Here is a 23,823-nt window from a genome sequence, read left to right as displayed (position 1 = left end):
TCACATAAGATATTTTTATTTATCCTAGATCTGTTTACCAGAAGTTAGATTTAGTTCACACTTCCTACTGAAATTGAGGATCTGAGTTGTAGTAGTCAAAGAAGTCTGTGATCTTTTGTAATATTTGGTGGTCATAGATTTGGCTGAAATACCCACATTGACTTATATAGCCTCCTTAATGGTTAAATTGATATACTGCAAGAGCTGAGCAAAAATATAAATTTCATTTAGAGCACAGCAATGAATGATCTTTCATGTTTAATGGTACACAGTAGCTCAGATCACAGAACCATTTAAGTCTAATGATATGAATTGCCTTTTCACAAATTCATAACTACAAAAAAATCACATACGATACTTGCTTTCTACTTTCATCCTCACTATTTGCATTGTCTGATCTAATTATAGTTTATACTTTGTATGGTATAGTGTAGACTTTGTTGTGTACTATTACATTCTGCAGTGCTGTAACAGGGATTCATGGAGTCTTGTTAATGCTGTAGCACAGTTTGAAGGTGACAAAAAGAAATGATGGCTGAACCCTGGTCTCCTATGCAAATTTCCTGTATTTGATCTCATCACTTACTTACTTGTACTAACATAGTTAGGCACGTAACTGTTGTAAAACCTAACCGTGTAGTTTTGGTGCCTAAACCAAACCAAACTGTGACCGTTTCCCAAAGTTAACTGTGCAATATACCTAACATCACCTACATGAGCTCCATTCTTACTGTGCTGTCAGGTATCGTGTTGACGGCAACAGACGTACCTTCTTCATCTTCTTCTCTGTGTTGTAGAGGCAGCCGGTTGGAGAATGGAGAGAGACAGTAACCAACTGGTTAAATGGAAATTTATAGCTGAGCATCAACTCTGTAACAGGGGTTGACTTTGGAAAGACAGAAAAAGCGAAGGGGGCCCAATATTAATCCCTGTGGAACCCCATGTGGTGATCAGCCTTAATTTAGACAAACTGTTCTGTTTAAGAGAACAACTGAAAGTGTACAGCACTGGTTGATTTTATCAGACACCATATTAAAAGCTGCATTTAGGCAGAGAAGAGCTGGGATGGAGCGTGGGTTGGCTGCATGGTGAATTTGAACGGGGCAAGTTCTGGTGCTGTGATAGTTATTGCCTTACAAATGCGAATTAAGCTGGGTGGAAAGAGCAAGATTTTAAAAAAAAAGTTAAACTCAGTCATTCCAGCACTAAGTCTGTCAGGGTGGAAGTTGACAGCTAAAGCCTGCAAGTCTTAAGGGTGGTTAATGCATGACCAGTGCAGAGGTGTAAATACAAAAGGTGGAGAGTGAAGATAGACATGCTTCTACACGATAGGTGAACCGAGGGTATAGTAGGAGGGAGGTAAGGATTAACCAGGTGCTGTTGAGCTTGTCCAAAATTGACATGAGGAAATTCTGAAATGTGTTTTTAGGTATTTAGAGAACAGTAGAGGGAGTACTTGTAGTGGTCACCATGTGGTGTTCAAGGATTTTCAGACTGGAGCGGAAAAGGTTTTAATTCATCCTGTAGGAGAAGTAGGTTCAGTATTCTTCAGGCTTGCTAAAGCCAAGGCATTGCCTCAGTTACAATGGTGAATGTGCAGGCAACTATAGTGCACTGTTGTGTGGATGCCACTGTAATTCAGGCGTGCTGTTCCACCCATGTGACACACACACACACACACACACACACACATACATACTTACCACTGCCACCATAGCCTTTGATTCCAGCTGCCACTCACTTTCAAATGGTAATGAGAGGCAATTAGGAGCCAATGTGTCCTAATCACAAGCCATTTAACTGAGCTTGGCTCATTTGTCAGAGTCATATGTGCACACTGACCCCACACACAAATACACACATCTACTACATCATGCGTTTCGAGTCTTGTATTGTCTCTGGAATTTGCTGCCTGGATAAGAGAAAAGAGGAAATTCGTGTGTCAGTGCGTGTGTGTGGTTGAGAGAGGCAGCAAGAGATTTCCAGGTAATGATTGGGCGGAGGTTTCACAGCTGAATGAGTAAGTGACAGAAATGGCTCTATACTCTAACCTGCTGCAGGCAGAGTGAATGATGTGTGGGTTGGACAGATGAATCGACCAATGGCTGCAATAGGTACTAGTGTGTGTGTGTGTGTGTGTGTAATTACTGAGAAATTAGTTGGAAAAACAATACTTACTACCAACATTTGTTTACGGAATAACTTTGACAGGTTATATACTGCGGGCAGAGCTGTAGTGAAAGGTAAAACAAAAAGTAAAAACCTGAAATGGTATTTACCTGTATCCCGTGATATCCTGCTGTTTTGACATGCATTGTCCTGTGCCAGCTCTCTGCACTGACCTCTGCAAAAGCTTGAGGTGGTGCTGGAGCAAACCTGTTAAACAGTGCTGACCAGACAGATCATGTTGCATCAAATAATCATCTGTTGAATACAGCCCCACTTCACTAAGAAGCTATCAGCTCTTATGCACAACCAAAGTTTTATTCATGTACCCTTTTAATTTGTCACTGGCTGCAAACACTCATGTACAGATAGTGCAAGTGTGCTGCAAGGAGCTATAACAAACATTGTTATAAGAATGAAAACATACATAGAAAATATTTACCTGCTCTGTATTCATATACACTGAAAAGAGACAAAGCAATGCACACAAATTGCAGGGCAAGACATGATATTCAGCATGTCGATTACATGTTGTTCTCATATTGTTCTTTCCTTCCTCCCTTCTCTCCTTTATGTCACTGCTTTATCCCACTTTCACACACAAAAACATTATGCCTGATGCAGGATGATGAAAATGATGTCAACCCCTATTTGTTGCAGTCACTCCAGATTGCTGTCACAGGTTAATCCCTGGTCGTCTCCTTTCAGACAAGAAGCTGCATGAGCTATACAGGGAAGAATAACAGCAATGTTGGTAGTAAAGGATTGAAGAGGGAGGAAAAAGCCACTGTGAGAAAAAGAAAGATTTTTAAAAAAATAAAGAGTGGTGGGTGTGGGTGGGGGCAGATCAAGAGATTGAGCTGTCTGGTTGAACCATGCAGTGCGCTCAGACCTTTTCAGCTTTTCCTTTCATCCTCCTCTATTCACAAGCACACCGGGTACATGTGCATGCACACAAGAGAAAGGCCACACACACTCACAGAATGCTGCTTTTTAAGGGGATCAATGAGAGTTTTTTTTGTATTTTTGCGTGAAAAAACATTCCCCTGTATGTGACAGTGTGTGGCTTTATTGCTTTGTGCGCAGTCTTGCGTTTCTCAGAAGGCTCTCTGTGTGGGACAGCAGTAGCAATTCAACTGAGATGCCATGGAAAGCACTTAAATCTGCAGTTCATCTACAAAGAGTGAAAAGATGCCACTGGCAAAATCAGGGTCATTGAAACCACTTGTTGGAGTCCATTTAACCTTTTTTAAATGTGTAATTATATCAAAATTTTTATGATAACATTGAAAAGGAGGTTTTAGATCTTCACCGTACCTGTGGATCTATACTTTGTGTCTTGAACATCAGAATGCATACAGTTTTGCAGTCTTTGTGACCTTATTTCTGTGCTTACAGCCCTTATTTTGAAGTAGCTGACTCATCAATACCAATCTTCTGAATCGCCAATGTAATCTCTGTGTTTGACTGAGAAAAAGAGAGCAAGAGCAAAATCTAGAGGGAGAGTGGACTGAAGCCATCCTACAAAGTTGTGTTATGCTGTTGGGTCGATAAGCCACTGCATGGCTCAATAACCATGTGAAAAAGGGAAGCTGGCTTTGGGACTTAGTTTAGCCATGTGTTGGCTTTGGCTCTGTTATGGCTGACATGATATACAGTTGCCTATATGCCAGGCAAGTTACTTTAAAATGGCTAAACTGGACTGGACTTGTCATTAACACTACTGGACTGTACTTTAAGACTACATTTTGAGTTTGTGCATCAATTTATCTTTCAAGCAACTCATCAAAATTGCCTGAAATCCTCAGAGCTGTTTCCTAAACGCTATGTAGAAAGATCATTCCTGTGCCTGAGCTATACATCAAATGGGTTGCTTCACGTAAGTCATCATGCAGTCGTTGTTTCTGTTCAATTCTGCTCCTTTGATCTCTCTGCCTTGATTCATATTTGATCATACTTCAGGCAAAGCCCCGGTGAGAGGAAACGGCTTTAAGTACTGACCAAGATAAATGAGGGAGAACTGATAATAGCTCACCCTCTACAGGACATCCAGATGTGGTTTGAGTTATTTTCCCTATGTTTACTGTTATTATACGGTGCATCATAAAGCAGCGACTGTAATCTCTTTCAACTGTGGCTCACTAAATGACAGAGCCCTTCTTTAAATAATACTTCTACTCGTCTTCTCACTCAAAAACTTTTTGTTGTCTCATGTAAGAACAGCCTATGTTGTTCTCTCCTGTCTTTCATGTCTCCTTCTCTTCTCTTCTCTTCTCTTCTCTTCTCTTCTCTTCTCTTCTCTTCTCTTCTCTTCTCTTCTCTTCTCTTCTCTTCTCCTGCTAGCCTAGTCTTCCCTGTCTTATCCTTATCAGAGGCAGTAGAGGATTACGGTGGGGAGCTGACACTGACTGGCAGTCAGACAGCTCCTGCAGACTCTTCTCTTCCCCATAGAGCTCCAGGCCTGGGACAGGGATAAGCTGACAACCTGGGACACAGCCAGATAGATAGTGATGAAGAAGAGAGATGAAAGAAGAATGCTAGGAATTGGGGTCACGAACATATATTAGAGCACAAATGTAATGATTGCTATTATCCGAACATTAGCGTCACATTTACAGCTATTGTGTGTGGAAAGATTATAATAATCATAGCAATTTTTATGCTGATTCAGAACATAATTTGAGTGGGGGTACTGTATATATTTTACATAAAAAATCCACTGATTGTATTTAGTGACCTTAAGCAGAACAGAGAACAAAAAAAGATACAGCAAAAACAGGAGAAGACGGTGAAAACTGCCCGTTGCCATCCAGATTTGTACCTTCAAAAGTGCAATTGTGTACATATGTAATCCCTTACTGGCCTCCAACATACAAACATGGGCAACTGCACATACTGTGGCTAAAGTGGAAGTGATGCTGTTTGCACCAGAGTCTTTTTGTAATTTTGCTTTTGGAACAGGGTCAACTGATATGAACCTGCTCATTAAATTAAATTAGACAAACTTTAGCTTTATGTAGAATCACAATGTTTGCATTAGGGCTGAAGAGAGCCCATTATATGCCTTCTACATGATGTAAAAAGATGCACATTGTTCTGTTTTGTTGGTGTTTCCACCTCATTTGTTGAGAGTGACACTTCCAGACCTTCAGCTGCAAGGTGGGTATTTGGGTATCAACAGTGACTTAAGTCTGAGCCAAAGGATATGCATTTTGAGAGAGGAATTCAATAACAGGAAAATGGCCAGTGATAGAAACAATCCCTGGAATACCAAAACCCACCCTTCACCAAAGTTGTTCTTGGCACAAGCTTTATTTCCACTACTAGTGTTTACTCCTTAGGATGCTGATGCCAAGTACAGTGCATTCTCAATATTCTCATGTTCCATTTCATTGATGGCTCATGATGTGGCATGTGCAGTGAAGTCCTAAATTCCAGTCTGTCCACGGTCGGTTGTTATCACTGTCCTCCTCTGTATGAAAACATTGGACTCAGGTCACCGTGTGGTCAGGGGTGCACATGGGTGGGCGCTGGAGGACAGGTTGAGGCAAGCCATTGCAACCAAACCACAAGCAATATTTAAAACAGTGTCTGTAAGCCCCAAACTATTTCCTCTCCAACAGAGCTGTGGTGTGGTTTGAATAGAGCAAGTTGCTGTATCACTGGCTTCCTCTCTCTGTCTGTCTGTATGTCAGGCTGACTGGCTTGCTGGCTGGTAGTTGTGGCTTGGCCAGTTCATCTTTTCACTGGATCGGAATAGGGCTGGATGGCCATGGATCGGCCTCATCTGGCTGGACATTTGACTGGATGCTTGGCTGTAGACTAGCTCGCTGACAAACTTTCTGGATACCCGTCTGATTGACTGACTCGCTGGCTGCCTGACTGACTGGCCATTATTTCTGGCCCTTCCTTTAGCTATGTAGTAAGCTCATGAACAGGGACATTTGGTCATGTCAGTTAGGAAGGTGTGGTAAAACACTGGTGACACAGATAAGACACAGTGAGCCAGGATGTTCCCTGTCTGCCCAAAAGCTGCACTAGTCCATCACCAATTACAGCATCAGGACCTCTTTAGACAGTGTCTCTTTCTCCTTTTATTTCACCCTCCTAGACTAAAATCTTTGATAATGTTAGACATTCAAAAGTTTTTCTAGTGCCCTGCTGCTACTGCTTGATGAGCACCAGCATGTCCCTTGAAGGTAACAGGATTGTGTACATTGTTGGCTGAGGAGAAGCAATTTAATTGGAGCTATAAATTACACAGACATCTTATAAGATGGTGGCTTTACTCCTGCTTTGAGTGTAGTCACAAAGCCACAGTGCAAGACAAATATGTCAGTACATTCCTAATGGAATTCATTTTTGTAGACTTGTGCGTGGTACAGTGCTGATAAAATAAAGAGACATTCAATATCTTCCTGCTCTTATACTTTTAAAAGTTGAACAGAAAAAACATAGGATGCTCTTTCGTGCATTTAATTGACTGTGTAAGATTATTGTTTAGAGAACTGGTGTTTAAGAACGTGCATGTTGTCTGGGTGTTTTTACTAGCGCGTTTTCCAGAGAGTGAGTGTGTAGCAGGGTCAGGTGATGAGCTGTGACACTGATAAATGAGGTTAATGTGAGGTTTCACGGCGGCACAACAGGTCTGCTTTCCTGACGCTGTCATCTACTATCAGATGCCACAGTGGGAAAGGTAACTTGGCTGCAAAGTGACTCATTGTCATGAATGCATTGGGAGAGCCACATTTTCACACACAGATGGACAACAAAGAAGAGCATCCGTGCAGAATCTCACATTTCACATCTCACACAGGCTCACACACAGCTTACAGACATTCATAGCAGATATTTGCATGGATGTACAACTCATAAACACATACACACAGTGATCATCTGTCTGTTTTCATGTTCAGGATTATTGACTTCTGTTGCTACAAACATACACACACACTTAGTGCAGCTGTGCTTATGTTAGTGTACACACCCATTGCAGGGGCTTGCCCAGGGAAAATACCTGTGGTAGGAGAAAAAAGTTGACCTAATGGGAAATTACTAGGCATCCTCACCAGACCAAAATAAGTTGTACATTCCATAACCCTTAAAAGCTCTTACGGGAACTTTAAAACATCAAATCTCAGGAAGCCACAGCCTGAGTATCGGGTGGATTTGGAATCATCATCATCATCACAGAACTAATAGCTATACTTTAAACTTATATCTCACCTCAGGTGAAACTGGAGGTTTTATTTGCACACCCACACAGAAAGGAAATGTATGAATGCTACTGTCAGCCAAAAACATAACAACTTTGTGCATTATGTCTGACTGGTGGTCTTGCAGTCTACTAAAGTAACCATGTTGGCTTTGATGTGGATATGCATGTTTGATCCAAGTGTAAACCCACTGTGATCACCACTGTTCATCACTGTTTGTGGACGACCGATTTGAAGCCTTGAGTTTGGCATTGGCATTGAGACCATCTCTCCAAACTCATCAGGAAACTGTTTGCTGAGGTAATAAATCAAGAGAGCATATTACAGTCATTTTTTTCATCAGCAGTCATACTTCTTTTTGCAATCAGTAGAGTTGCCCCCTGCTGGCTGTGAGAGAGGATGCAGATTCAAAGCACTTGTGCGTTGGCTCCACTGTTTTATACTGTTTATAGCTTGACCTTTTAAGGTTTCCATTTTCTTAATAGTATGGGTATTGTGAAGTGCTTTAAGAGCTTACAAATAAGTTGACTGGACTTAACTTTTATTGTCAGTTGTTGACATCGCTTCTTTGCTCTCCACTATTTTCCGGTGATAGCCTGCCCCATAAATGTCGCAGCAGTGCAACGCAGTTTCCATGCCACCTTTGCTCCATTGTGTGATCGGTAATGTGTTCTGAAAGTGTTAGTGCAATATTTCCCACAGCACTTGAAGACATCCCGCATCAAGGCAGAGTCTGAAAGGGCTCCTACTATGTCTGTCTGTCAGAGGTGTAGTGTTAACCAAAAACCTCTCACTACCAATTAGCCTCAAAATCCAACAATAAACAGTCTTTTTGAGTGAGGAGATACCCCTCCCCTACCTCTTTCAGCCCTGTGCTGTTGTTTTTGAGGTGAGCGCCCAGTCGGCTTGGTTTAATTCTACGTAACGTGCCATTAGCTCTGCTAGCGATTTGCCCCCACACTACCTCTAGCGTGGCTGCCTGAGATGAATAGCTGAGTGCACTTGCAACCTGACAGGACGCTGTAGACTACTGCTGAAAGGGTGGGGGTGATGGTACAGAGGTAGCATAACCCTTTTAGGAAGCACTTCATGGATACCATTTACACTTACTTAAAGCAAAAGGACCGTTGTGTGAAGGAAGGGGAAGTGAAATTGTGGGTGTGCATGTGGGTCAAGGGTCGGGGACATTATGAATAAGAGCATCCAAAATTCATGTTGTTTTAAGAACATCAGACTGCAGCAAAATACACCTGTCATAACAACTGCCCTCAGCAATATGGCACAGATCTGCTCTACACTAGGAATTTTGGAGAATGTATTTTCTGGAATTCTACTGTACTGAGATAACAGGAAAAACTACATCATTCAGATATAGAGGAACCCAGCAGTAAGTTGATTGTGTGATTGTAGCTCAACTCTCAAGTTTCAGATTTAAAAGCAAAAGACCTGATATTACTAGATATGCCGTTAACAATATAATATTATTAACTTTATTATTAACTTTCATATCTTTATAAGCTCAGTTCAGTACCAACCCTGTAGATACTATTGTGTACATTGCCTCATTTAAGATCCAAAATATTTCTCCAGTGTCCATTCACCTTGACAAATTCTACATAAGGTTAAAGAAACACCCGCACACACATGCACACACACACACAGAGGTTTGAGGTTTGGTGAAACTGACCTCGACTCCATGACATTTGCCTGAGAGCTACACTGACCCAGAACCATGTGAGGGATACTATGATTCACTGTGGCACTGAACATCAGCTAACATCTGCTAAAACCCTGCTGGTGCATTAACAGTGACATGAATTGCGGACTGGATTGAACCTAGTTTGAAGTTGGTTTGAGCTGCTTATCATTTAGTTACTGATGAGACATTCAAGAACTATATTGCCAACAAGGACCTGATGTTCAGAACCAGATCCTTTCCATGATTCAGGCCTAATAGGTTCACTCCTCTTGTTTGTATCACACATATTTTGTAGTGTTTGGTGGCTGCTATAAATACATCCCGCTTTATATAGCAAGACATGGCGGATGTGTTGACTTGTTAGTAACTGTGTGAGAGAAACTGTCATGTGCCTTTGAAAACTTAGAGTGCATAGTAGATACTGTCATTGCACATGAGCTCAAGGCAGGTGCTTGTTTTGGAGTTGGGTTATGAATTTGAGTTTTGATGAGGCATCACTCGCCAGTATGAGCTCGCTGAAACTGTCTACAGCATCGTTATTAGTGCTGACAGCTTGTGTTTGTAGTTAGATGTCTACAGATGGCTAAGATGGATACCTAAGAAAAAGGCACATGAATACTAAAATGTGTGCAAGCAGGATGATGGTTCATCTCCAATCTGCTGACTTGCAACAAGTCTAAGCTTTATCAACATGACCCACTTTATTTCATAAAAGTTTCTCTTGGAAGTGATCATTTGTGGTGTTGCACCTGCCTTTTCTGTTTATCTGGTGATGTTGAAACAGAAGAACCCATTTTCAGCTGAATGATCAATGAAAAATTGGACAAATCCACAAGTTCAAAGATTCACATTGCAAAAGTGTTCTTTCAATCTCCAAATCACAACAGAGAAACTCAAGTCCCCTCTCCCACAAACACCCTATGATCTGATTCTCAGAAACCTTGCACAAGGCTGCTAAGAAGCTGCTGGATTTGCAGGTTTCTATTTGAACTTTTTGCAAAGGTTTTTCTTCGTTCTAAGTGTGTTTGCCAAGCGCAACACATGATTAGAGTCCACCAATAGTATTACTGCTCAATTCCCTCTGGTTCAGCTTTGGAGAAGAGATTTGTAGGGTTTATATTGTTGTTGTTTATTTCTAATCTTTTAAAACTGAGGCACAGTTTCATAATGCCTCGTAAAACTCGTAAGCTCGTGTCCCGTAGTCATTTATACAATTTTTCTGTTTGTAAGCCCTGTGAGTCGTGAAAAGAAAGTTTTTTGAACAGATGTGGCTCTGCTCAGGCTAGTTTTATCTTTAGCTGTGCACACAGTGAAAGACTTGTAACATACACCAGTGTCACTCCTTCATCTCCAACTCCTTCAGCTCCTACAAAGTGTAACTCATAGCACTTGCTTTTCACCGAACAGCATATGTTAAAGGTGTCATTTTCTTTGGTAAACTGCCAAATCTGATGAAGCTGTGAGCCAGTTTTCTCCACAGTTTTGACTTCTGATATTGTGCATGTGCAGTTTAAATTCAGTGTAAAGATCTTGTCTTAGACACCTCTTCTGAACTGAATATAACTGTATTCATTTCAGCCATGTCTCCGAGATCAAGGTGCTGTGAGTCATGGAGAGATTCTCGACATTAGTGTATGACTCAGCTAAAATATGTTTTGTTTTGTCTCACCGTCTTTTAAGAGGGGAATCTGAACTTTGTTTTGGACACATGCACAGATAAATGATCAAGTTAATTCGAATGCTTTATTCCAAACTGTGTATCTATTTAGTTATTGATATTTGAAGTTGATGAGTTTCTGTCATTAAAAATTTTGTGGCACCGAACTTTAAAGCAAAATGTGTTTACTTTGCCCTGTCAAGTGTGGAAGTAGAAACTGTTGACTGTTAGATATCTAAATAAAAAAAATTGATTTGCTTGGCCAGATAATATGTTTGTGGTTCAGAGTACTGTGAAAGCAAACTGCTGTCTGAATTCTGTGAGAGCTATTTTTGGCATGCTTGTTGTTATCTGTGAAAAGATCAGAGGTTTCAGGAGTTCAGAGATAAAATCTGTTCATGCAAAGAATATCACAATGATACTTGTGCTTCTGCAGTTTTGTGAATAATGTTCAACCATGCTAAGAGCGAGACAAGCATCATGACCACTGATTTGACTTTAATGAGGCCCTTCAATTCCTTGGGATATTTTTTTTAGTCTTTTGAATTGATCCTTTGATTTCCGCTCATCTGAGGAGCTTTGTGTAAGCTTCTTTTGAAATATGCAATACTATGCAGTGAAACCAGATTATATTTGCAGCTTACGTCTACAAATTTAAGGCTGCAGTTCACAAAGATTTCATAGAGCCCATTTGCTTATTTTGTGAAACGTGAGGGTTTGTTGACCCAGTCCATGGTGATGAGCATATTGGCTAATATTGGTGGTGTGAGGAAAGAGAATAAAATTTCTGATAAAGTAATAATGTCCACCATCCTGTCAAGCTCAGTGGGTACATGAATGAGAGCGAGGGACTGATATTTAAAACATGTTATTTTCTCTTGTCTGGCCTGCACCAATAACTTGTTGTCTTCCACTCACTGCTACCGCTTCATTGGAGGAGCCACTCAATTATTGAACCAATGCTATGTGGGTTGTGTGAGTGTATGTGTATTTGTGAGTGTGTGTGTGTGTGTGTGTGTGTGTGTGTGTGTGTGTGTGTGAGGTGGGCTGAAAGGAGCTGCAGTAATTTCACTAGAGCTAGAACTGTGCGCCTGCCCCACTTTCAGTCTTTTAATCATGTATAGACACTCGGGGCACTCCTGTGTGTGTGTGAGTGTGTGTGTGTGTGTGTGCGCGTGCGCGCTCACACGTGTGTACTGTATCTGTGTTAATCCATGAGTGTGAGAGAGAGGGTTTTGGTACAGTATGTGTCAGTGATTGCACTTAGAACTCTCTGACCGCAGATCCTTGGGGGCGTGTGTGTGTGTGTGTGTGTGTGTGTGTGTGTGTGTACTTTCTCATGCATAGGTCTTTTTTCTTCATAGAAAGGCCGAATTGGTCTCCGAACTGTCCTCATTTAAACTTTTGGCCTGCAACCCGCTTTTTTGGCAGTGATTCACCAGATCGATTTTTTTAAGCTGACATTTATTTTCTGAGATTTCGATGCAAAGGCTGGCAGAAAGAGCTAAAGATGATATTTGTATGAATTATGACAATGTGTGTCTGTGTTTGTGTGATCCCACATTGTATTTGTTGGACCCTCCAAACTCCTTATGACCTTGCAGCAGTTTTTATCCCCATGGTGCCTATTCCCTGTGACTAACACCTTGTCTAACAAGCTGCTTCGAGCTGTATATCTGGGCAGCATGCATCAGCATGCCTTCCCTCTTGTATGTTGTATGTAGTGATATATAGATATGTAGCAAAAGTGTGTAACATACTTTGAATTTTTATTTAAGAGTGATACAATCTGTGTAATTACCATTGTTGCCTAAAGGTAACGATCATCATGCACAGTAGACTTTCTTCTAATGCAGGCTTGTGTGGTAGCAGGGAATGTATGAAAAAATAATGTCTAGACTAAAGGTTATTGGCACACTGTTTGGGAGATTTTCAGTCCATAAAGGGGCAAGACAAGGAGTCTATTCACAATGTGCAGCGAGGACCTTGCCAAAACTATAAGGAAAAACAACAACTGAAAGGTGTGAGTTTAAACAAGAACAAAAACAATTGGCACACTGACAATGTGATTGTTTCCCTGACATGTCCAGATCAATCTTAACCAAACTTACTGGAAACAAACACTTTGTTTTCATCATTCTCTCATTTCATTTGTTTAAGTTTGGCAGAATGAATGAAATGAAAAAAAAATGCAGGTATTGATCATCTTTTAAAAATTGAGAAATGTTCAGTCCAAGGTGCAGTTTGTTTGTAAGTTTCTTTCTCCTAAAATTTTACTGGATCGATTTAATCTGTTAAATACTACATGTGAATATTTCCTAAAATGTGCCTGGGTCTTTGTGTGTAACTGCAAGGAGAAGAGAGGTCACATTAGACACGTTGTAGCCTGCCCCTGGAGGCAGAACAGCAGTGCTGTACATCACCAGGCTGTCAAGTATTGACAGTGTAGCTCACTACAGAATGCAAACAGCATTCAGGGTGTGGCCATGCTGTGTTAGCTGCTCTGACCCTGTGACCTCGCTTATATAACTTTATATAATAGACTGTCAGTCTTATGCCTCCTTGTGCCAGCAGCAGTCGTGGCCAGAGGCATTATGTTTTTGGGTTACCTGTAGGTTTTGGTAGGTTTCTGTTTTTGCTGGTCCAGAGATGAGACTTGTGTGCCCAGTGCCACTACAATAGTCTGGTCGACACTCAAGAGAGAACTTAAAGCAGTAAGTACACTGTATAGACAAAAGTATCGGGATACCTGAACGTTACGCTACACTCCTCTAAATATACGTTAATATGGAGTTGGTCCCCCCTTTGCAGCTATAACAGTTTTCACTCTTCTAGGAAGGCTTTCCACAAGATTTTGGAGTGTTTCTGTGGGAATCTTTGCCCATTCATGCAGTAGAGCATTTATGAGGTCAGGCACTGATGTTGGAGGAAAAGGCCTGGCTCACATTCTCCATTCTGGTTCATCCCAAAGGTGTGGGATGGGGTTGAGGTCAGGAATAGAAAAGGGTCTTCCCCAAACTGTTGCCACAGAATTGGAAGCATAGCATTTTCCAAAATGTCTTGGTGTGCTGAAACATTAAGATTCCCTTCACCGGATGTATGGGTATGCTTTTGTCTATATAGTGTATTTTGTACAGGTCATTACTCTGTCATACAAAGTCAGCATTCCCTGTATCCAAATTACCCAAATTATTTCAAATTAAAAGCTTGCCACTGTTTCAGTGAAGGCTTTCATTGTAATTTGCAGGGACATATTGTGGAGCACCCTTTGCTTTTCAAGGTTTGCATATGCACTTGAAATATAGCAGTTGCCATCTCTTCTCAAGCTGCATTCAGCTGTCTGAATGGATGTCTGTCTGTCCAACATCAACATCCATATTTGAAGCACCGTAAGCCGTCACAGTCTCATTGGTTTTGCTGACATTGAGCCTCAGATGATCGTTGTTGCACCATGTGACGGAGCTCTCTATGAGTCCTCCAATCCTCTGTCAAAGTAGTCTCCAAGTGAAGACAGCATGTGTCTTAATGGAAATGATTCACTGGAATGATACTGTTCACTTCCAATTCGCTGGAAAACATGTACGAGTCTGGGCAGACAGATATAAATTGGAACTGGACCGGCTCGCGGAGGTGCCAACTGTAGTTGTGGGAGTGAGAAACGTTTCCTGATGTGTCATACGGCTCACGTGACTTGACATGACGTAACCTGAAGTCACAACTATGCTGACCTGAAGTGCAACTTTTCTCTCGTAAGCTGTTTGAGTTTCAGATTACTGGAGGTGCGACTATTTTCATGGTGTTATTTGACAACTTTGCTTATTCAAACTTTCACCCTTGTTGCATTCATACTTTGTCAAAGGCCACCACGGGCATGACCCACAAACACACACATATGCACATGAATACACACAGACGCACACAGACACACAGCACTAGCAGTCAAGGTTAAACAATGATAACTGGACTTATTTGGGGTAAGGGCAGTGCAGCATGTTGGAAGAGAGCCTGACACACACACACACACACACACCTGTCAGTGCTGGAGTCTGCTCAGTCCACTTTCTTGTGGTCTCTCTGTTCCCTCGTCCTCTCTGTTTTGGTCATCAGACCTTGTAGCAGGATCTCGAGGGACAGCTGGTGAAGCGGTGTGAGCACCTGCACTTTGTGCGTGTGTGTGCATCTTTATGCGTGTGGTTATGTACATCAGTGGGGTTGGGAGAGAGTACCTGCAGTTCTCTGGCCAAGTGGCTGTGTATATGTGTGTATGTGTGTTTAGTGTGTTAAGTGTGTGCATGTGAGCACCTGTGCTGCCAGCAGGAAGCTGCCACAGCCGTGGTGCTTCATGACGTATGTTGGTGACTTCCTAAGGTCGTGCTGTGAATCCCATAATAACTGTTATCTTCTAAAGTCAACTCACTGTAGTGTCCAGAGAAGGATGATGAAGTATTTGGTGCATTAGGGATACATGATTGATACAAATATGTTTCCAAATGTGCAAATCTTTTTACTTGACAGTGTCAGGTAGGCTTTTTCGTGAAAGCAAATGAAGTGGTGTTAATCCAGTCACAAAGAGCTGTCCCAAATACTATCACTGACTTCTTCAAGAGCAACATATGCTCCGTCAGCTTGAACAATAATTGTGAAGGAAAAGCTAGCAATAGTAAAAGATTCACAGTGCTGTATTATATAGAGCTGTATAGTCATCTGATACTCCCTGCCACACCCTGTTTGTATGTGTGTATTACATTAGATTTGCCTTCAAATGAACCAGGATTTTAAAAAATTTTGTCTTTGAGTTTTATTAGTAAAGACAGTTTTGAGATTTGTACATTACAGAAATACATTTGTGTGGTTGTCCTGTGGTTTTATTCATTGGTTTCACTTTTCTGGAACGTGCCACATCACGAAGTTTGCCAGAACAATTTCTGTCTGTAATATCTTGAACTTTTCCATAAGCATTCAAGCCATCAAATAGAAACAGCTCTCTCACCACATTTGAAGCGTGACAGATAAGAAAAGGAATGGAGGTTGACTTGCCAGTCAATGACAAGAATAAAATTGTGAGGACAAGTGAGATTAAACGTTTGTGTTAAGGAGTAGAGTAGGTCTCATAAACCTGCTCTCACAGCAGCAGCTTGTATTCCCTCCCTGTAATGCGGCGGTCGAAATTCCGTAATCCGACCGTTATACCTGCCGTCTGCTTCGCCGTCAGATTACTGTTGGAGAGCAGGCCTTTTGCATCAGCGCTGTTCAATATCCATGTACAAATTTAAAACATTTCAGTACCTATTTGTAGTTGATGGGTTTTACTTCCTGTTGTCTTTGCGACAGGAGATTGGTGTACATGATGTTCATGTTGGTTGGCTGGAAAAAAATGCATGAACGTAAGATGAAGAAGTTTGCGTGTGTGCATGTGTGCACCTTTGAAGATTTGATTCTGTGTGAGTGTGTGTTTGCATGTGCATATATATGTACTCCCTGCAGGCCCCCCTCCCAGCATATTCCCCTTATCCCAGTGTTGGGATCTTAGGGGGCCGATCAAAGCCGGGCTCCCTGCGACTCTTCTGCGCTAACGCGGCTCGACTGAGGAATGCTGAGTAATTCCCTCAGGTAGCAGCTTGTGCTGTGATGTTCAGCGCTAGTGCACTCTGCCAGTTTCACTTAGACATGTTAGCTCCTCTCACATCTGTGTGTTCTGATGTCAATACTGTACATGCACACACATACAGAAGAGCAATGGATATTATTATTATTTTCATGTGTTATTTCCTTTTTGTTAAAATCTCTTTCACTTGCAGTTATTTTTGCATTTTTCACACACTTTTCTTCTTGTGTAGAGCGTGTGTGTGTGAGTTCTGCTCTGTGTTTTGTTCTCATCCGTCATGTATAGTGGTGGTGTTGTTATACTATGATGCGTTGCTCTGGAGAATATCAGTTTAAGAGAGGAAAGATGATGAATGGAGAAGAAGGTGAGCAGAGATGGGAGACAAAGAGAGAGGAGAAGAAGAAATCAGAAAAGGCTTTTAGATGGTTGGTTTACTTTAAAATCCTCTGCTTTAAGGGCGTAGCTCAACAGCGCTGAAAAAGTGCAAAACTACTTACAGTGTTTTCTCAGTGCTGAACTTTACTATAAGTTTACGCTTACTCTAAGAATGGAAGCCTTTTATAGCATGACAAACACAGCTTTGATACTTCCTCATTAAGTTGTAAATTCCTGTGTGAAGTAATGCGATAACACTGTGGCATTAAACAGATGTTATTATACCATAAGAAGTTTAATGATATCAAAAGGTGTCTCCATTATCATCCTCACCTGCAAAGGCCCGTAGAGGGGAGAGTAAGCACATGCTTTCAACCTAAGCATCTGCAACATTTTTGCTAGACAGCAGGTTTCTAACGATGTCCCAATACTGCGTTTTTAGCTTCATTTATCTCTGTACATTAGTTCGCTTTATCTAAGTCGTATACAGAGCGTCTATTGCCTGTTGTAACTGTGCCACTATCTGTGCTATCTAGGTTGCCGGGCCTGCTGTTGCATTGTGCATGTAAGCATAATGTATGAATGGTAGTGGAGATGTGTCTGTGTTTATCAGCAGGAGAAAGCGTGATCACCAGGTACACAGCAGCACATTTAGGCAGCTTTTAAGAGAGCTGAACTTTGACCTGCAGTGATAGTGCTGAGGGTTAGCGAGGGAGCGCGTTGCACAACCGGGAGGTGGTTCATGTTTCTCTTTGTGTCTCATTGTACTCCTTTCTCTCTTTTTCTGTAACCACTCACTGCTTTACTCAGTTTCAATTTATTGAGCTTTACTGACATAAGAGTTCACAAACAGTACTGCCAACAGTGAGGCCAGGTTTATGTTTAAGCATGTGTCTGCAACAAAACTGAAGAAAAAATATTATTAATAATTATTGCAAATAGTTTATGTGCCATGAGTTATATTTTGTAATATTTAAACTTGCGATACATTGTTCACTGACAGTCATTTTGAATGTGGGATATATCTTGTTCCTTCACTGTTGATATCATCACTGGTTTACTTCTTTAGAAAGAGCTGCTTCAGTTGCTCGTGCATGACTTTCGTAGATCTCTGATTATTTCGGTGGTAATTACACCCCTTTGCGTTACACCGAGGGATGTAGGCTGCAGACTGGGTTGTGTTCAACAAAACAGCCCATTACTGGCCAGTTAGTTGCTTGTTTTGTTGTAAGCAAGCAGTGAACTGAGAGCCTGCAGTGCAATCCAAGAACTTTGCAATGCTTCACTTTCCTCAGTCCTTCAGCATCTCAGCTTGTTTGTTGCAGTGAATCTTTTTTCAGAATAGCCAAGTAATAGTCAGTTTCAGTCCAATTCCCCTCTGAGGATAGTTGCCTTCTGGTGCATTTGATCCATTCCTTTTATTGGAGTGTTTATCATTATTATTATTATTATTATTATTATAGTTTCAAGAAAGAAATAAAGAACAAAGGCAGCAGAAGGAAGGTCATGCTTATGGCGCCAAACAAGCCCAGGAGCATGAAAACCATGTGTGAAAACAGAAGCTGTGACAGAGATGTAAAGGTAAAATCTAAAAGAAAAATGAAGAACATAATATGCTCAAAATAGCTAGTGGGGTTTCTGGTGTTCCTCTTTGTGTAGAGATGTAGATGTTGTGGACAGTAACAGACGCATTAGCCAGACAAGCCAGACAAGCTAGGTCAGGGTGTAATCCTGCAAGAGATACTGCTCTGGTCCTCATCAAACACACATACACATCTGCACACGCACACGCCCACCTATAGCTCTGTGCTCTTTGTTGACCGCTGTGCTTGCCGTGTATGCGTGTGAGTGTGTGCATGCGTGTCTGACCCTGTGTGTGACAGAGAGACAGCATGCAGAGGACCAATAGAAAAGCAGACTTTTGAGGGGCAGGGCATGGTTTTGATACACACACTTACACACACATACAGTGTGCTGCATGACAGACAGGGAACCGAATCCTAGCCTGCTGAGTGGAAGGAAAAACTTGCAGTTGTGTGTGTGTGTGTTTGTGTATCTCCAAACCTGTGTGTGTGTGTACACTGTTCACAATATCCTGACTGCCCTTTTCCATGAAACAGAAAAGGTGAATTCAGGTGAAGGCTCTGTCTCCATATTCAATCAAAGATATTGATTCAGGGGCAGATTTTAACTCACTGATACAACTGAATTATGCAACTGAAAAGGAGGATGAGAAGTCATGATTTTATTGGTGGTTGTAATTTTTTTTTAAAGCAGCTAATGACTTCCTGAGTGGATCTTTTCCGAGAAGCACGTAGTCAGTGTGCTACGTGTATCTCCATGTTCGGTGTTATCAGCATTTCTGTTATAAAATCTCTGAGTTGTGTGTTTTCTCTGCATTTTTCCCGTCGACATAACGCTCTTGTGGTAGTCTTTTGGCTCAGCAGTCAGGGCCTGCACATCAGCTCTCAGAATCACACACAAAGTCCACAGCCTGCGTTTTCATGATCCCCACTGCAAACCTTTCGCAACTTTTTTTCAGTATGTAGTTTCAGTTGGAAAATACAGTTTCAGAGACACGGTGGTTAAGAGTCAGGTATGTTTACTATGCTGATTAAGCTGTTAATCTACACTAATACTGCAGATATACAGTCAGTGTAGTCAGAGACTTTTAAGCCGTAGTGTAAATAGAACCTTAAGGCTTTTTTGGGGGGGGTTGGCTGAAATGTGTCTGCTACACAACGCATAGACTGTCAAGGGCAGAAAGTGGGCATTGAATGTCTGCTCATATCTGTAATCTTGTTTACTTCTTCATCTTCTGCATTTTTATTAAGATAGTTCTTGAGTTGAATCAAAATTTGGACATTTTTAGAATATTTTACTCAGCACGGCCGAAGTGCAGATGATGTGTGGCAGACAACAATCCAGTTTCTGAAAGACGATCAGCTTATAACTTTTGGTAGCAACAACAGAATATTAGGATGTTATCCTTTCTCATGCTGTGTTGTAAATGTTTTCAGCTTGGGCTTTTCCTGCTTGTGTTTCTACTTGTACAAATGTCTCTAGTGTTTCGGTTTTGTAGGTGTGTGTACGTGACTCTGAATACAGTCTGTTTTTATTTATACACCAGGTGTTTTACAGGTTTCACATGCCTGCATGCTCCCCTGTTTGTATGTCTGCTGAGTTTGTGTCAGCACAGTACAAACAAGTAACGCTGTGCTTAGTATCGGTTTCTGTCCACAGGGCCTGGTTGCCACATGATCAGCTGACCTGATTTTGTGTTGCAAAGGCGATGCCTTGTTTCAGGGTTCAACTCAATGCTCAGCTCCACCCCATGACCTTGGAACATGTCTTTGTCGCTATAGTAACAGCCTCCGGGGTTACTGTAAATGAGAAGAGTGTGTTGGATGAGTGCACGAGACATTTTTGTTTGTGCTTGTGCATAAAATTGGGCACTTCACTACATTTACCAACCAGGGGAAGATCCTTTTCAGGAAAACTCTGCAAGATTTACATCTGGCTGATACATGATACAATAGTTTTCCTCTGTAGGCTACTGTGCGTGGCCACTGAAGTAGTTTGAGATTAAATACTTTAGAGTAGTTGCAAACAAAAGTTTGGTCTGTGCCAGATCTGCAAGTGTTTGATTTATGGGACTTCAAATTAACATTTATTTCCTTGAGTGATTTATGTGCAGAGTAGAAAAGGAGAGGTCTGACACTCTTAGACTTTGTAGTGTTGCAGGCATTGCAGACAAGTATGTTGTACTAATATATTTATATTGTTACACATCAGTTTCTGTGATAGAGCTTTATGAAACTGCACTGAATGGGTGTCTATTTAGTCACATAACCATTTGTAGCACTGAATCATTTCAACAAAAACTCTCTGAGGCTCTGACCCAGACAACAAGAAAATCAACAAACAAGCAAAATTCGGTTTCCACAGAAGTGAAGTCTTATTTCCAGCTCTCCATTTCGGCAGAACGGCTCTCGATTTACCGGAGGCATTTGGTCAAAGTGAAACATTGTCCACTCTAAAGTGAGCCAGACTCATGAAAGAGACTCAAATGCCTCCAAATAACTATGTTTTTATTCAAACAAAAAGAGAGAGAGAAAAAAAAGGGAAGACACACGCCTCAAACCAGTGTCTCATGCGGGTAAACAAAGCGTGGTTGCCATGCCAATGGGGCGTGTGTGTATAAATAGCACGGGTGTTTGTTCTGAAGCGAGAGAGGGAGAGGGAGAGAATAGCACGAGACAGTGATAGCCAGTGTGTAACATCACAAGCTCAGACATTTACGGATGCACATGGTTTGCAGTTGTACACACTTAGGACGCACAAATTAGCACAAGTTACGACGTTGTGAAGGAAGAGCTACTAAGCAGGTACATGAGTCCATCTTCTGTGGGACAAAGTCAACGCTTTGTCCTTATAAATATATACACATATTTATTACCAGTGTGTTGGTGTGTAGCAGCAAAATACTGCAAATTACGCCACATTAGTGTTGCTTTTATACTTCTTTTTATGTTGGGATACTTTTGATGTTTTTTTTCTTCAGAGTCAAAGTCAATGCAGAAAGATTTGTTAACAATCTTGCTGACTTTGGAGAAACAAGATCAGCCAGCTCTGGATGTGAGCAGCCGCAGCGTCTGCTGCTGTTTTGCACAACCGCCATTAAAACTGAGAGCGTTCTGTGCAAAATAGCACTGGAGCTTAAGCTCATGATTTGGTCATCAATACAGTGGTAACTAATCTCGAACAAGCAGTGATCACATATGCTGATGTATAGCATCAGAGTAAGGAACTCTTTAAAATGGCATTCACGCGTTCTCTGTTTCTTTGCAGGGAATGGTGACAGCACCTGCAGACAGACAGACGTGGACAGACAGCGCCGGCACCCTGAACGCTTCCCTCCCGTCGGTGGAGAGATCCAGACTTCACACCAATAACTGCAGCTCCAGTCGGTCGTCAGTTCTCAACTGAGCAGCAGGCTTTATCTACGCCGCCCAAGTAGCCCTGCCTCCTCCGCTCAGGTAGGGTGGAAGTCAAACAGGACTGCACCCAGGTGGAACAACCGTGGGGTTTTGTGATAGTGGATATGTGATTTTAGCATGAATTCAAAAGCTGCTATTTAATCCATCTGCTTTTGGTGAACTGCTGAATTGATTAAGCCTGAGTAAGAGACATATGTATTTGTGCAGGATCAATTTGGTAACCATGGCCACATACATATCTGGCAGCTGGAAATTTACCTTATCAATAAGAAAATGAAAAGGAGTTAAAACGCAGTTTGTTTACAGATGATCTTGACCAATAATACTTTATTTTCGTGAGAATTTAGTGTGACAGCCGGACACCGGAGAGGTTTACACACTCAAAATTTTACTCACCCGCTTGAGTCCGTGTAACAGTGATGACGCAGGAAGACCAAAACTATCCAGAGAAGTACATGTCAGTCTGCATAACTTCAAGCTTAAACATCTTGGCTCATTACTTAAAAGGCGGTGTGAACTAAAAACGGAGCAGAACTAAAGGGCAATGATTCGTCCTCTTTTGTTCGGACCAAACAAGTCAAACTACAGCTGTTGAAGTGACTTTATAGAGAAGCCGACTTTTTTTTCTTGATAATGATAACAGTAAAGTGCCACTGTGACATTGTTAGTGAAGCTGCCATAGCTGAGTGGCTTGTGAGCCCTTATAACTCACTGGGAATGTGAGTTGTGGCCAGTTTAAGTGATTACCAGTTTTTTCTTCTCATCATTTTTTGGGACATTTTTGCCTTTGATAGCATGTACTAAACAGGCAACAGGGAATGAGGGGAGACCTGACATGCAGCAAAGGTCCGTGACTGGAATCATTTGAGTATTTTGTCAGTGTTATTGCTATAATGTAGCAGAGTCAAAGTACTGATGTGCTCATGTGTGTTTGGGTTTATGCACGATTCTGTGACCCAGCCTGTCTGAGCTCCTATCCTCCATGCTCCTTCTCCTCTCTTTTTCCCTCCATGTGGTTTGTCTTTTGACTGTATTCTCTTGCTTTCTTTTTCTTTACTGATGTCTCTCAGCTCTGTTTTGCCGTCTCCTCTCCCTCCCTCCTTTTTTTCTCCTCTTTTCCGTATCCTCGCCCTCCGTCGTATCTATTGAAGCTCCTCCGCCAGTCCTTTATCTCCGTCTCAGCAGCTGTGTGTTGAAGCTCCATTCTCTCCTATGAGGGAGAGCAGAATGAATAGAAGGGCTTACAGTGAGAACAGTGAGAAAGCCAATCCCTGTCTTTGGTCTCATTGAACACAGCTCTTACTCCTCTCCTCTCCCGCTGCACTGAGATTCTGCTGTGACCAATCCCGTCCCCTCTGCCTCCTGCTGCTCTATGTTCCCAGTGTCTCTGATGGGCTGTTATGTTTATGGAAGATGTGTTTCAAGATAGAAAGAGAGGGAAAAAGAACAAGCACCATTGTCAATGAAACTACACACATTCAGAAGTTTTAGTTAAAAAAAAAGAAAAAGTAAAAATAGAAAAATCACAACAACCTTTCCTCCGAGTCTCACCCCAGTTGGAGCTTATCGACTGACTTTTGACTCTGCAGTTTTTCTGTTTATTGCCCTTAAGTAATTATGCCTGACTCACCAACAACATCATTAGATTTTGCTGTGAGGTACTATGGTGTGCTTGGGGACTTTCTTCATAACTATACAAATGTGTTTTGAAGTATAGACTAATTAGTTTATTAATTTAACTTTGTAGCAATTCAGAGAGGATGACTGAGAAGGGGTGTAAAGTAGAGCTTGTGAGAGGGAAAATAAGGTAGGCCTTAGATGACACAGATGAAAGAAATGCACATCAGTAAATAAAAAATGCTAAATATAAAGCAAGTTGATTTTCTGTTTCTTCCTCCCTCATAAAGATTCGGCCTCTCCCTGCCCCTCTTTCCCAGACTTTTCCTCCCCGTCTCCTCCTTTCTTCACCCATCAGTCTTGCTGAATGGAAATTACACATTTCGCTCCCTGCTTCTCTCTGCTTTCCCTCGCTTTTGTAAATTCGCTCTTGACAGTTGCCTTTCTCTGAGCAGGAAGCCTCAGAAATGAGCAGATGGAGGGCTGAC

The 23,823-nt window shown here is 41.6% G+C and overlaps 1 protein-coding gene across 3 annotated transcripts in view; it reads left to right on the top strand.

Annotated features, from left to right (window-relative positions):
* The window catches only part of atxn1a (ataxin 1a), an 88,133-nt gene that overhangs the window by 11,847 nt on the left and 52,463 nt on the right, over positions 1-23,823 (top strand). For 2 of the 3 annotated variants that reach the window (XM_046418348.1, XM_046418347.1), the window contains exon 3: positions 21,570-21,757. The gene's annotated coding sequence lies outside the window, so the exon portion shown is untranslated. Of the gene's footprint in view, positions 1-21,407; positions 21,469-21,569; positions 21,758-23,823 lie in introns of those variants that run through there. The other variant, XM_046418349.1, reaches the window with a different exon arrangement.

Source organism: Scatophagus argus, chromosome 17 (genome assembly GCF_020382885.2).
Source record: "Scatophagus argus isolate fScaArg1 chromosome 17, fScaArg1.pri, whole genome shotgun sequence".
Lineage (NCBI taxonomy): Eukaryota > Metazoa > Chordata > Actinopteri > Scatophagidae > Scatophagus > Scatophagus argus.
Note: the sequence above shows the minus strand (reverse complement) of the source record. Positions and strands in the feature narration are given on the sequence as shown.